The sequence below is a fragment of the Stomoxys calcitrans genome, chromosome 3 (genome assembly GCF_963082655.1).
Source record: "Stomoxys calcitrans chromosome 3, idStoCalc2.1, whole genome shotgun sequence".
NCBI lineage: Eukaryota > Metazoa > Arthropoda > Insecta > Diptera > Muscidae > Stomoxys > Stomoxys calcitrans.
In genome coordinates, this window is record NC_081554.1 from 89,261,167 (window position 1) to 89,272,454 (window position 11,288).

The following is an 11,288-nucleotide window of genomic DNA, read 5'->3' on the forward strand; positions in this document are numbered from 1 at the left end:
AGACCCACTCGACTCAGACCCATATCCGTGTGGCCGCACCCTATCTGAATCCCAGAGTTCCTTGGGTCAACAGAATCAAGCAAACGAAAGATAGAACACAACAAACTGCTACAACAACAACAACGTAATCGACCGGACTTCCGCCTGCAGGGCAGTATTGTGGTCAGGCCGTCGGAAACAAATCTAAGTCCCTGGGTTCTATACATAAAACTTCAAGCCCACCCTTTTCTCTTTAGACCTTTATATGACCGTTAAAATATGGTATTGACTTGTTGCAAACTTTTCATATATGGTGTTAAATGCTTTTATGATATAATTGGATTTTTAAGCTTATCATGCGTTAAAATTACAAAATTGTTAATCAATAACACAAATTCCTTCATAGGACCGATTACGGCAAACTTTTTAATTGAATGTACAAATTTCTTAATTGAACCTCGTTTTTAATTTTTTCTGTGCATAGTACCCTCAATCCAAGACAGTGCCGCTGGCAGCTGTGCCTCGCAGTCGACCTAAAGTGTCGTCTTAAGTATGCGATCCAAAATATCTTCGATTTCTTCCAGGCTGCCTATCGTCGCCTAGATTATACCACGAGGGTTAAACCCGACCTTTTCCCCTATTCATTCTCCCATCGCCTTAAGCCTTGCAATGACAGCCTCCTATTTAATATATATGTCTTTGATTCGGATATCTACAATAGTCTCCAGTACTCTAGGGGGCGTGGTCCTCATTACCCCGTCTATGCCAACACAACCTTATGTGGAACTTTTTCCTTCTCACAGTCCCCGAACCTATTGAGGCGTAAGTATCTATTGGTCTAATCACGCCACTGTAGAGCTGGGATTCAGGTCCCATTTCGAGCCTATCTTTATAGTATCCAACATCTGTGAGCCTTCTTGGTACGCTACTGAATGTGACACTTCCAGTTCAATTTTCTGCCCCAGATCATCATAGAAAAGTTTTACATTGCCAAAGACCTCCAAAATGTTGCCAGCATTAGTGGGGGGATAATTTATGAAATTTTCGGAGGTTCTCACCAGGATTTGAGCCCAGGCGTTTAGTGTTATCGGCAGACATACCAATCCCTGCAGCACGGCGGGCAAATATTTTGTCTGTACCAAGTCTCAGTACACTTATGTCGTTCATGATAACATCATTCCTCTCAATTTGCCCAATAATCACAAAAAGTCTTAATTTTTCCTTATAAACATTCGAAACGAGAGCCGGCTTTCATATAACACCATTTGGACATCCACATCTAAATAAACTTTGAATTAGTTGTCAAAAAAAGTAATTTTAAATATTTCTGTTGACACATTCAAATGTAGAGTTTAGCCCAAAACGTTTTTGTGGTGTCCATATAATAACACTCTCGTGTTTTTCTTTTGTTGTTATACATATCTGTTTTCATTATAAAACGTACAGCAAATGGACAAGCAAACAATTTTCGATGATGCCCACGCCGATGATCGTTTGTTTATTTAAGCAACATAAATAAAATCTCCTCACAGTTCGCAGATATTTAATGAATATTTATCATTGAAGATGAGTAGAACAACACTTGTTATTTGATGGAGTACTACATTTAAAAACATGTACTGATGAACTCGTGCGAGGGTTGCTCATCAAGTGCTTCAGTGTCGAATGAGGAAAATATTTACTCACTGTATTAGCACAGTAATAGTCTGTATACAATTTTAATTTGCAGCTTCTGTGTATAGTGGCAAAATTACCAACTTCTAATTATATCACTAGCTGGCACCATATACTTTGCTAGATAGTAAAGTGGTGGGCTGCCGATACTTGCCTCCAAATTCCGAAAATACATTCGTATTTTACTCTTTCAACCCTTATTATACCCACCACCGAAGGATGGGGGTATATTCATTTTGTCATTCCGTTTGCAACACATCGAAAAATCCATTTTCGAACCTATAAAGTATATATATTCTTGATCAGCCTAAACATTTAAGACGATCTAGACATGTCCGTCCGTCTGTCTGTTGAAATCACGCTGCAGTCTTGAAAAATAAACTTAAGTTCGAAGATAAGTTTTATCGGACTATATCTTGATATAGCCCCCATATAGATCGATCCGCCGATTTAGGGTCTTATGCCCATAAGAGCCACATTTATTATCCGATTTTGCTTAAATTTGCGACAGTGAGTTGTGTCAGGTTCCTCGACATCTTTCTGCAATATGGAACAGATCGGTCTAGGTTGGGTATAGCTTCCATATAGATCTCTCGATTTAGGGTCTTGGGTCCATAAAAGGCGCATTTATTGTCCGATTTTGCAGAAATTTGGGACAGTTATTTAAGTTAAGCCCCTTGACATATATGTGCAATTTGGTCTAGATCGGTTTAGAATTTAATATAGCTGCCATATAGACCGATCTCTCGATTTAAGGTTTTGGGCCCATAAAAGGCGCATTTAGTGTCCGATTTCATCGAAATTTGGAACAGTTAGTTGTGTTAGGCCCTTCGACATTCTTCTTCAATTTGGCTCAAATCGGTTTAGATTTGTATATAGCTGCCATATATACCGATCTATCGATTTAAGGTTTTGGGCACATAAAAGGAGCATTTATAGTTCGATATCGCTCAAATTTTACACAGGCACTTATGTTAGGCTTTCCGACATCCGTGTCATATAGGGATTACATTTGTCTATATTTAGATATAGCTACCAAAAACAAGTAAATAGGCAATAAGTTCGGCTGGGCCGAACTATGGATACCCACCACATCGGTTATATATGCAAACCCTATTTCGTCACAATCCGTTAAAAATTGGATAACTTAAGCACCCAAATTCAGCACGGTCGTTGAGTGGTCTAATATATAAGTCACTATTAAATTTTATAGAACAAAATATTGGTCTTTTTCGCAGTTATATCCAATTATAAACCGATCTGAACCATATTAAGGTCGGATATCGTGAGGCTCAGAAAATCTCACTGTTTCAAATTTCTACGATATAGGGTAAATAAAGCTTTTATGGGCTTCAGTCCCCTAATCGGTCAGCTATATCTAAATATAATATATGACAGCTATATCTAAATATAATCCGATCAGAACCATATTTAGGTCGAATGTTGGGAGGCCTTAACCCACTCACTGCTTCAAATTGCAGCGAAATCGGTTTATAAATAAAGCTTTTTTTTGGCTTCAGACCCCTTATCGGCAGATCGGTCTATATGACAGCTAAATCTAAATATAGACCGATCTGAAACATATTTGAGTAGTGTGGCAGGAAGCTAAAAATAACTCAATATTTCAAATTTCAGCGAAATCGGTTACAAAATAAAGCTTTTATGGGCTTCAGACACTTTATCGCAGATCAGTCTATATGGCAGCTATATCTAAATATAGTACCATATTTGGGTCGGATGTTGGAAGGCTTAATACTGCGCACTGTTCCAAATTTCAGCGAAATCGGGTAATAAAGAAAGTTTTTATGGCCTTCAGACCCTTTATCGGGAGATCGGTCGATATGACAGCTATATCTAAATAAGATGCCGGGAAGCATAAAATAACCCACTCTTTTTTAATTTCAGAGAAATCGGGTAATAAATAAAGCTTTTATGGGCTTCAGATATATTTAGGTCGTGTGGCAAGAGGCTGAAAATAACTCAATGTTTCAAATTTGAGCGAAATCGGTTAAAAAATAAAGCTTTTATGGGCTTCAGACCCTTTATCGGGAGATCGGCCTATATGGCGGCTATATCTAAATAAGGACCGATCTGAACCATATTTGGGTCAGTTGTCGGGAGGACTAAAACTATTCACTGCAAAATCGGACGGAAAATAAAGTTTTTATGGGTCGCAGTTTCCATGCGACAGTCTTGACATTTGGTACATGCATGTTTTTCGGCCTAGAGTCGAAGTCTTTTTAAATTGGAAAAAATCGGTTCAGATTTCGATATAGCTCCCATATATGTGTTCGTCCGACTTGCAGTAATAATGCAATAAAATGGTTATTTGTTAACCGAAATTCAGCAGGAAGGATTTTCTCTTGACTCCCGACATTACTGGTGAATTTCATAAAATCGGTTCAAATTTAGATACAGCTCTCTTATATATACATCGCCCGATTTTGACTTCTAGAGTCACAGCAAAAGTATTTATTGACCAATCTTGTTAAAATTTTGCACAACGCTTTCCTCGACGACTACCACAATATCTGAGAAGTTTGCTCGAAAACAGTTCAGATTCTGAGAAATATTGCAATAAATTGATCACTTGTTAACCAATTCTCTCGAAATTTTGCAGGAAGGATTTTCTAATGACTCTCGACATTATTAGTGAATTTCATAGAAATCGGTTCAGATTATTTATATTTATATAGCTGTCATATATGTATATCGCCCGATTTTCACTTCTAGAGCCACTGCAAGCGCATTTATTCACCAATCCTGCCAAAACTTTGTACAACGCTTTCCTCGACAACTACCACAATAACCCATCTGAAAAAATCCGCCGAGGTCCATCAAAATTGTTTCAGAATTGGATATAGCTCCTCCATTGTACTTATAGGATAGATGTAGGGTATTAAAAAGTCGCCACCGCCCGACTTTAACCCATCCTTACTATTTATTTTTTTTTTTTTTTGGGTTGTTGGTTATTTCATTGTGGTTATTTCGTAGCGCCACAATTTCCGATGTTTCTTCGTCATTTCATTTGTTAAATCTCGAAATATTGGTCTTATACACTATATCATGCATATTCTTGATCGTCATGACATTATAAATTAATCTAGCGTTGTCCGTTCATCTGTCTTACTTTAGAAAGGGAGGGGCTCGCCACTCTTATTGTATAGGTCGGTTGAGATTGTGCATGGGCCAAATTGGTTCATATTTATATAGAGCTCCCAATTTTGGCTTAACGAGTCCCAAGGAAGCGCAATAGTTATCCGATTTGGCTGAAATGCTGCACATAATGTTTTGTTATGACCCACCGAATTCCGTTTAAAGAATTTGACGAATGTGGTCCATGGTGGAGGGTATACGCTTTAAATCAATTAGAGTAAACAAAAAGTCAGTTGCCAGCTTCAACTTATGCCATAGTGCCAGGTGGGGGGCTAAAATCCGCACCATCTGAGTCTGATGTATTGCAAATGCAAATTTTGCCCATAAACATTCCATTAAGGAACAGGGGCAAACTTCTCACATATCAATGAGTGCAGACCGATTCAAGTTTAAGCTCAATGGTAAGAGGCCTCCCTTTTATAGCTAACTTTTATAGCGACATTTCTTTGGAGAGAAGTTTTACATGGCATAGTTGCTCACAAATGTTGCCAGCATTAGGAGGGGAAAACCAACGCTGAAAATTTTTTCTGATGGTCTCGCCAGAATTCGAACCCAGGCGTTCAGCGTCATAGACGGGCATGCTAACCTCTGCGCTACGGTGGCCTCTGATGTATTAGCTGGTTAAAAATATTTTCTAAAATTAAAGCAGAAATGTTTATATTCATATCTGTCATTGTTGGTTATATTCATAGGCACGTGTTTTCCACGCATCAATTAAATTTTTCGCCGTCATCAAGTACACAACGTTTAATTTTCCAATTAATAGTAATTGAATGTTTTTAAGCAATATATATATATAAGTTGTTTCAATCAATTTTTAAAGATATTTTTTTATCAAATTGTGTTGACTCACAGATACCACAGATTCGGCACTTTCAAATCACTGCTGGTTCAATATTTTATACAAAAATACTTTGGAAGTTGTTTACTTATGTACTCGTATAACGAAATGAAGCCACAACAATCCCCCTCGTATAATTTACTTTTCATTCTACTTCTACAAGTGTTGTTTTCGTTTTTTTTTTTTTTTGTCAAGTACACCCAAAATTATGCAGATGTATTTCGATTGTTTTGGGTTATTTTTTTCCTTTTTTATTGATTGTTTAAACAATTGGCTTGTTTGTTTTTCTTTTTTTGATTTTAATTTCAAAACAGATTACTCGCCGCTGGTCAAGCACCTTGTCTCGGCGGTTGTGGCAAAACGAAGACGAACTTCGTTACGCTTTCACAAGAATCAAATCACAATTAGAAACGAGTTAATGTCGTAGGGTGCACATCACAAATTGTAACATAACAGAAATATATTTTCTTATTTAATTCAAACTAGTTTCGCTCTCGCCCGTGTTGCATGGCCTTTGATAAGATAAGATAAATTTCGAAACACATAAAGGGTAAACAGACAATTTAAATTTCCTTTATTCTTTTCGGCTATCAAACACTGCTCTTTATCACACTATCTTTAATTGGGCATAAAATATAAACGAAAATAAAATTTTATACATAATTAATTTTTTCAATTAACAAACTGAAACACATACTTAAAAGCTGCTGTGCTATATGGTGAATTAATTTTGCTGCTTTTGTTAAGCGAAAAAAATTATCTATTAAATCGATTAGCTTAATTTCACTTTAATTTATCATCACTCCGCGTGTTCTGTTGCCGTAGCCGGCTACAAAGCGAGAAATTATTATTTTTTTTAATTTAAAATCGATTGACATTAAATTCCCGCGCGCCGCATTTAATTGAAGACGTTGAGTTTCGCTGCTGAAGTCAACCAACCGACAACTTACAAGCAACCAGCGTTCATTCCACGGCCGCAAACAACAAACGGAATAAATGATAGTAGCGTTCACCAGCAATACCACCGAACAAATAGCCAAAATTCAAAAGTTTACATATGTTTTATCTGCAGCTACGGCAGCGTTGGCCTTTCGGTTAGCGATGACGCTTTTGTTTAGGCCCCACAAACGTATCTAACAACGGCAGCAACAGCAAACCCAGCACTTCGTAACGCACACACAACAAGAGTATCTAACGGTTGGATGCTTTCTTCTTCGGCTGCGCTGCAAACCAACTGCGGCCCCACTCTCATTAACGGCAGTGAGCCACACAGCAATGAAATGCCTGGCTATCGGTGTGTATAAGAGATTTGAAGCTGCCTTTGCTCATGTCTATTGAGCCGCAACGCTTCGTACATGTTGTGTTTTGTTCGTTTCAAACAAATGTTATCGGTCTTGCGGGGCAGGTGGTGCAAAATATGGTCGCTGTATGAATGGGCGTTGTAAACACTCGAAAGCCGTTAAACAGCATTCGATTTCAATGAAATTATTTCCCACTGTCTGTTTTGTTTACTTTTTTGTGCTGGGACTCAGTCAGTCTTGGCCATCATACTATGCACGTGCTTCAAATGTGTTGTAAGGCAGTAGCGCTCTTCTGCGAGCAATATACCGTTAAATATATAACCAGTATATACTGCTGCGACAGCGTTGCATAGCGTTATTGTATCGACAGTTGTTGTTATTTGGCGAAGTAATGATCTGAGGGTGGAGAGTGTTAATCAATTCATATACCGCAAGAAAAATACTGTTCAAGCAAACATTTTCGCATAAACCTGTCAATGTTCAAGGCTAACCTCATAGACAGCGGTAAATATTGCATGTCAAGCAGATTGTTGGTGTATTTTTACACAGAAAAAAAAGTTGGCTCAAAATTCAAGACTTTTCATTATGTGTAGGATTTTAGCAATGAAAGCGACCCAAAGAACCAAACCTTTAGAAAAAATAAGCTAGGTATCTGTTTGCGCTCTTTTATTTTGATCTTTAAAATCTTTTCTTTCGAACATATTCCAGCTCGAGATAATATTCAATGATTTATATTCAAAGAACAAAGCAAACAAATAACTTATAAAAGTAAGGCAAGTGTGTGCTGGACGGTAGGTATTCGTATTAACTAACGGGCATCCGACCATCCATCTCAAGTTTCAATCTCTGATTGATTCTTTTTTCACTACACCGGGCGATCACGAAAGGCGTGAAGTGGTGTGCTGTTAATGCGAAGACGTCGAGTGTGAACAGTGTTCACACTCTACGTTCACTAAACAACTTTACGGACAGTAAACTGGCCATCAGTGCAATAACAAACAGGACGGTAAAGTCGTGAACAATCTTGGAGTGTTAGGAGGAAATAAACGCCTTCTCTGAGGTTGACACGACCCGCATCGTTTGGATGCCGGGTTGTAGCAGAGTGCCAGAGGCCAGGAGACTCCCGCCAACAAACTGGGTTAACCCGAAGCCTCTCGAGTCGACGCAGTCCAAGATAAGGGCGTGGGCGACGAACTCGCATGTAATATTGCGGATCAGTGAAACGGTCGATATGACGACGAACTTCATATGGAGAGATCCGAATCATGAGAAGACGAGGCTTGTACTGGAAGGAAGTAAGAGGGAGGTCAGGACGGCGAAAATCCTATGGGGTGATCCGGATCATGGGAGGGCGAGGCTATTACTGAAAGGATGTAAGAAGGAAATCAGTATAGCTTTCGGTATCATAAAGGGACGCATAGGACTACGAGGTCGCTTATGCAAAATCAGTGCGGCAAGTGATAGCATATGTAGGACATGAGGGGAGTATGACCAGAAAAGGGCGTGAGCGACGAACGCGCATGTAATACTGTGGAACCTCGAAACGTTCGGTGTGACGACGAAAATCATATGGAGAGATCCTCAGCATGAGAAGACGAGGTTATTACTGAAAGGAAGTAAGAAGGAGGTCTATATCTTTCGGTATCATAAAAGGACACATAGTACTACGAGCTGACTTATGCAAAATTGGTGCGGCAAGTGATAGCAGAGGGTGCAGTTATTAATCCGCCCCATGCAACTATGGACATACACCGAAGCCAGTAATCTGCTTGTTGTGCTCTCTAAATACTAAAAAGTAACATCGAAAAAGAAAATCTATTTCAGGAATTGCGTGCTACTTACAAAATCCCTAATTTATTTGTAATTTAGGTCATTTAGCCCATCTAATTAGACGTATTATGACTGTAGATGCTCCAATTTTAGTCCGATTTTTACCAAAATTGGTATCAAGACCTTTTTTGACGTCCTATTGTGTATGCAACATTTCATCTGAATCGGATCAGATTTATATATAGCTCCTACATACATCTTTCATCCGATATGCTCTTTTAATGCTGTAGAAGCCACAATTTTGGTCTGATATTTACCAAAAATGCCGAGGTGCTTTGTTTGGCGTCCCAATATGTGTGCAAAATTTCATCAAAATCGGTCCAGATTTATGTCTAGGTTGGGTTAGGTGAGAGTGGCAGTCCTTTACAAACTCACTTAGACAATTTTAAGTCCATTGTGATACCACAGTAGGAAAAACCCAAGGCCTCTAACGAAGTGCTTAGATTTATATGTAGCTCCCATATATATATTTTAGCTGATATTTGGATTTATGTGATTTGGTAGATGTGAATATTCGCAAGTTCTTAGACTTTTTAAAGTGATCAGGCAGGTTTAACGGTAGAAAATAGAAGATGTGGTAGTAGAATGAACTAAAATGTCAGATTCTAGGCGGTGAGTTCGGATTGTAAACATCCTCCAAAACTAAACCTAAATTAGCCACATTATGGCAGTATAACTGACTGACTAACTAAAATAAAGAAACTTTCGGATAGCCACATTGAATCCGAACTTATTTTTTCCGCACACCAATCTGCGTAGAGTTTCATTCATAACTATAGCTATAAACTGAACATTTAGGCATTTCAGTTTCACTCTTGGCACATTGTCTATGATAAAAACGTACGTATGTTGTACATACGTACGTCAGGGGTACGCGTTGCACTCATGCCAAATATTTTGAATCAGATAATTTGGAGCGACATCATGACCAACCGCAATATTTTCACTTTTGCCACATTGGTTCTTCGTCGGTCATATCCTTTACCTACTTGGCGCCATATTTCTCTTTATACAATTAAAAAAAAATCATTGTCATTCTGTTTTCTAACACATTTACGAAAATTCTCTTCTAATGCCAAAATGTCATGCTCACAACAAAAACAAACCATTAACAACAACAACAACTATTTCTTAGAACGGTAACTGCTGCTTTTTTCTTTAGGGTGGTTGCAAACATTTCACCACCATTTTAAATACAACTGTCATATTGGCTTTGCGAGAGGGAGAAAGAGAGCAAAATGTGACGTTTAAGCCAGACAAAAACAATTATGAGTGGTTCTCGCTTTACACACCTATGTCTGCACCCTCCAGTTGAGTTCCTTGCGGGGGACTTGTTTTGTTTTTTTTTGTATCCTTCAACTATCGCGAAAATCGAAAAAGCCGGATGACTGCCTGCACTAATGAAAAGCTGGGCGACTATAAACAAACTCCATTGGCACATACCAACAAAATCTGCCAGACAGACAGATGACAGCTGCCAAAGCTACATATGTTATCGAATTGTTAATGTGTAAGCATGCAGAAATTAAACAAAATCTTATTGATTTTCTCAGCTTTGCAAACAAATCCTACGGTTTTTCCAAATTCAATTTCGATTTACCATTTTACACGGGCACTTTTATGGCGATTATCATCACTGGAATAGGCATCTTGACACTTTTGTTTTTTGGTTTTTACTTTGTGATTAACTGTAGACTGGAGAATATTCACACGATTCGATTAATACAAAAACCAGACTCAAAAAAACACACAGTTTTTTGTAAATGGGAAACAGATGATTGTTGTTTTGCTTGAAGGAACACTTTTTATTGCAAGGCTATTTCACTTCGTTAGGTTGTTATTGCTTTTATTCTATTGCAAATAAGTAATTGCCTGCTTACTATACAACATTTTCACATGGCCATTTTCACATCGAATTCACTACCGTCCGAAGAATTTATAAAAATTTGGAATTTTAATGTGTCTTATGACATTTCCGTGTGTGTAGCTAAAGCACCTTCGAATTTTAGACTGTAATTTCATTTCCTCATCTATTCTACTCCTGCTACTTTCTGTCTGTGTTTTTGGCTTTGTCACCCCTTTTGCTGTCATTCCACCCTTATTACATGACGTTAAAAATGTCAAATGCCACACAATGGGAGAATATTTACACTTGTATAAGAGTTCGTTCTCTCTCGTTCAGAGCGCATGGCTGTATTACGCTGAGCTCAGTTTATACTGTGGACAAATTATACAAGTATCCGACCTCTGCATATTGGAATTTTGCCTCATATACAACACTTGCCACATCACCTGTTGTTTGGGAATATTTTTATACCCACCACCTTAGGATAGGCGGTATATTCATTTAGTCATTCCGTTTGCAATACATCGAGATATCAATTTCCGACCCTACAAAGTATATGTATTTCGGATCGTAGTAATCACTCTACAACCTCCAAAATGAGATATTGAGCTGAAATTTTGCACAGATACGTCTTTTTTTATGCACGCTGGTTAAGATATTG

The 11,288-nt window shown here is 38.2% G+C and overlaps 1 protein-coding gene across 2 annotated transcripts in view; it reads right to left on the bottom strand.

Annotated features, from left to right (window-relative positions):
* Positions 1 to 10,783, bottom strand: part of LOC106085942 (polypeptide N-acetylgalactosaminyltransferase 2) — a 401,345-nt gene extending 390,562 nt beyond the window's left edge. Inside the window, exon 1 of one of the 2 annotated variants that reach the window (XM_013250428.2) lies at positions 10,382 to 10,783. The gene's annotated coding sequence lies outside the window, so the exon portion shown is untranslated. Of the gene's footprint in view, positions 1 to 6,347; positions 6,860 to 10,381 lie in introns of those variants that run through there. The other variant, XM_013250427.2, reaches the window with a different exon arrangement.
* Between the last annotated feature and the right edge of the window lie 505 nt (positions 10,784 to 11,288).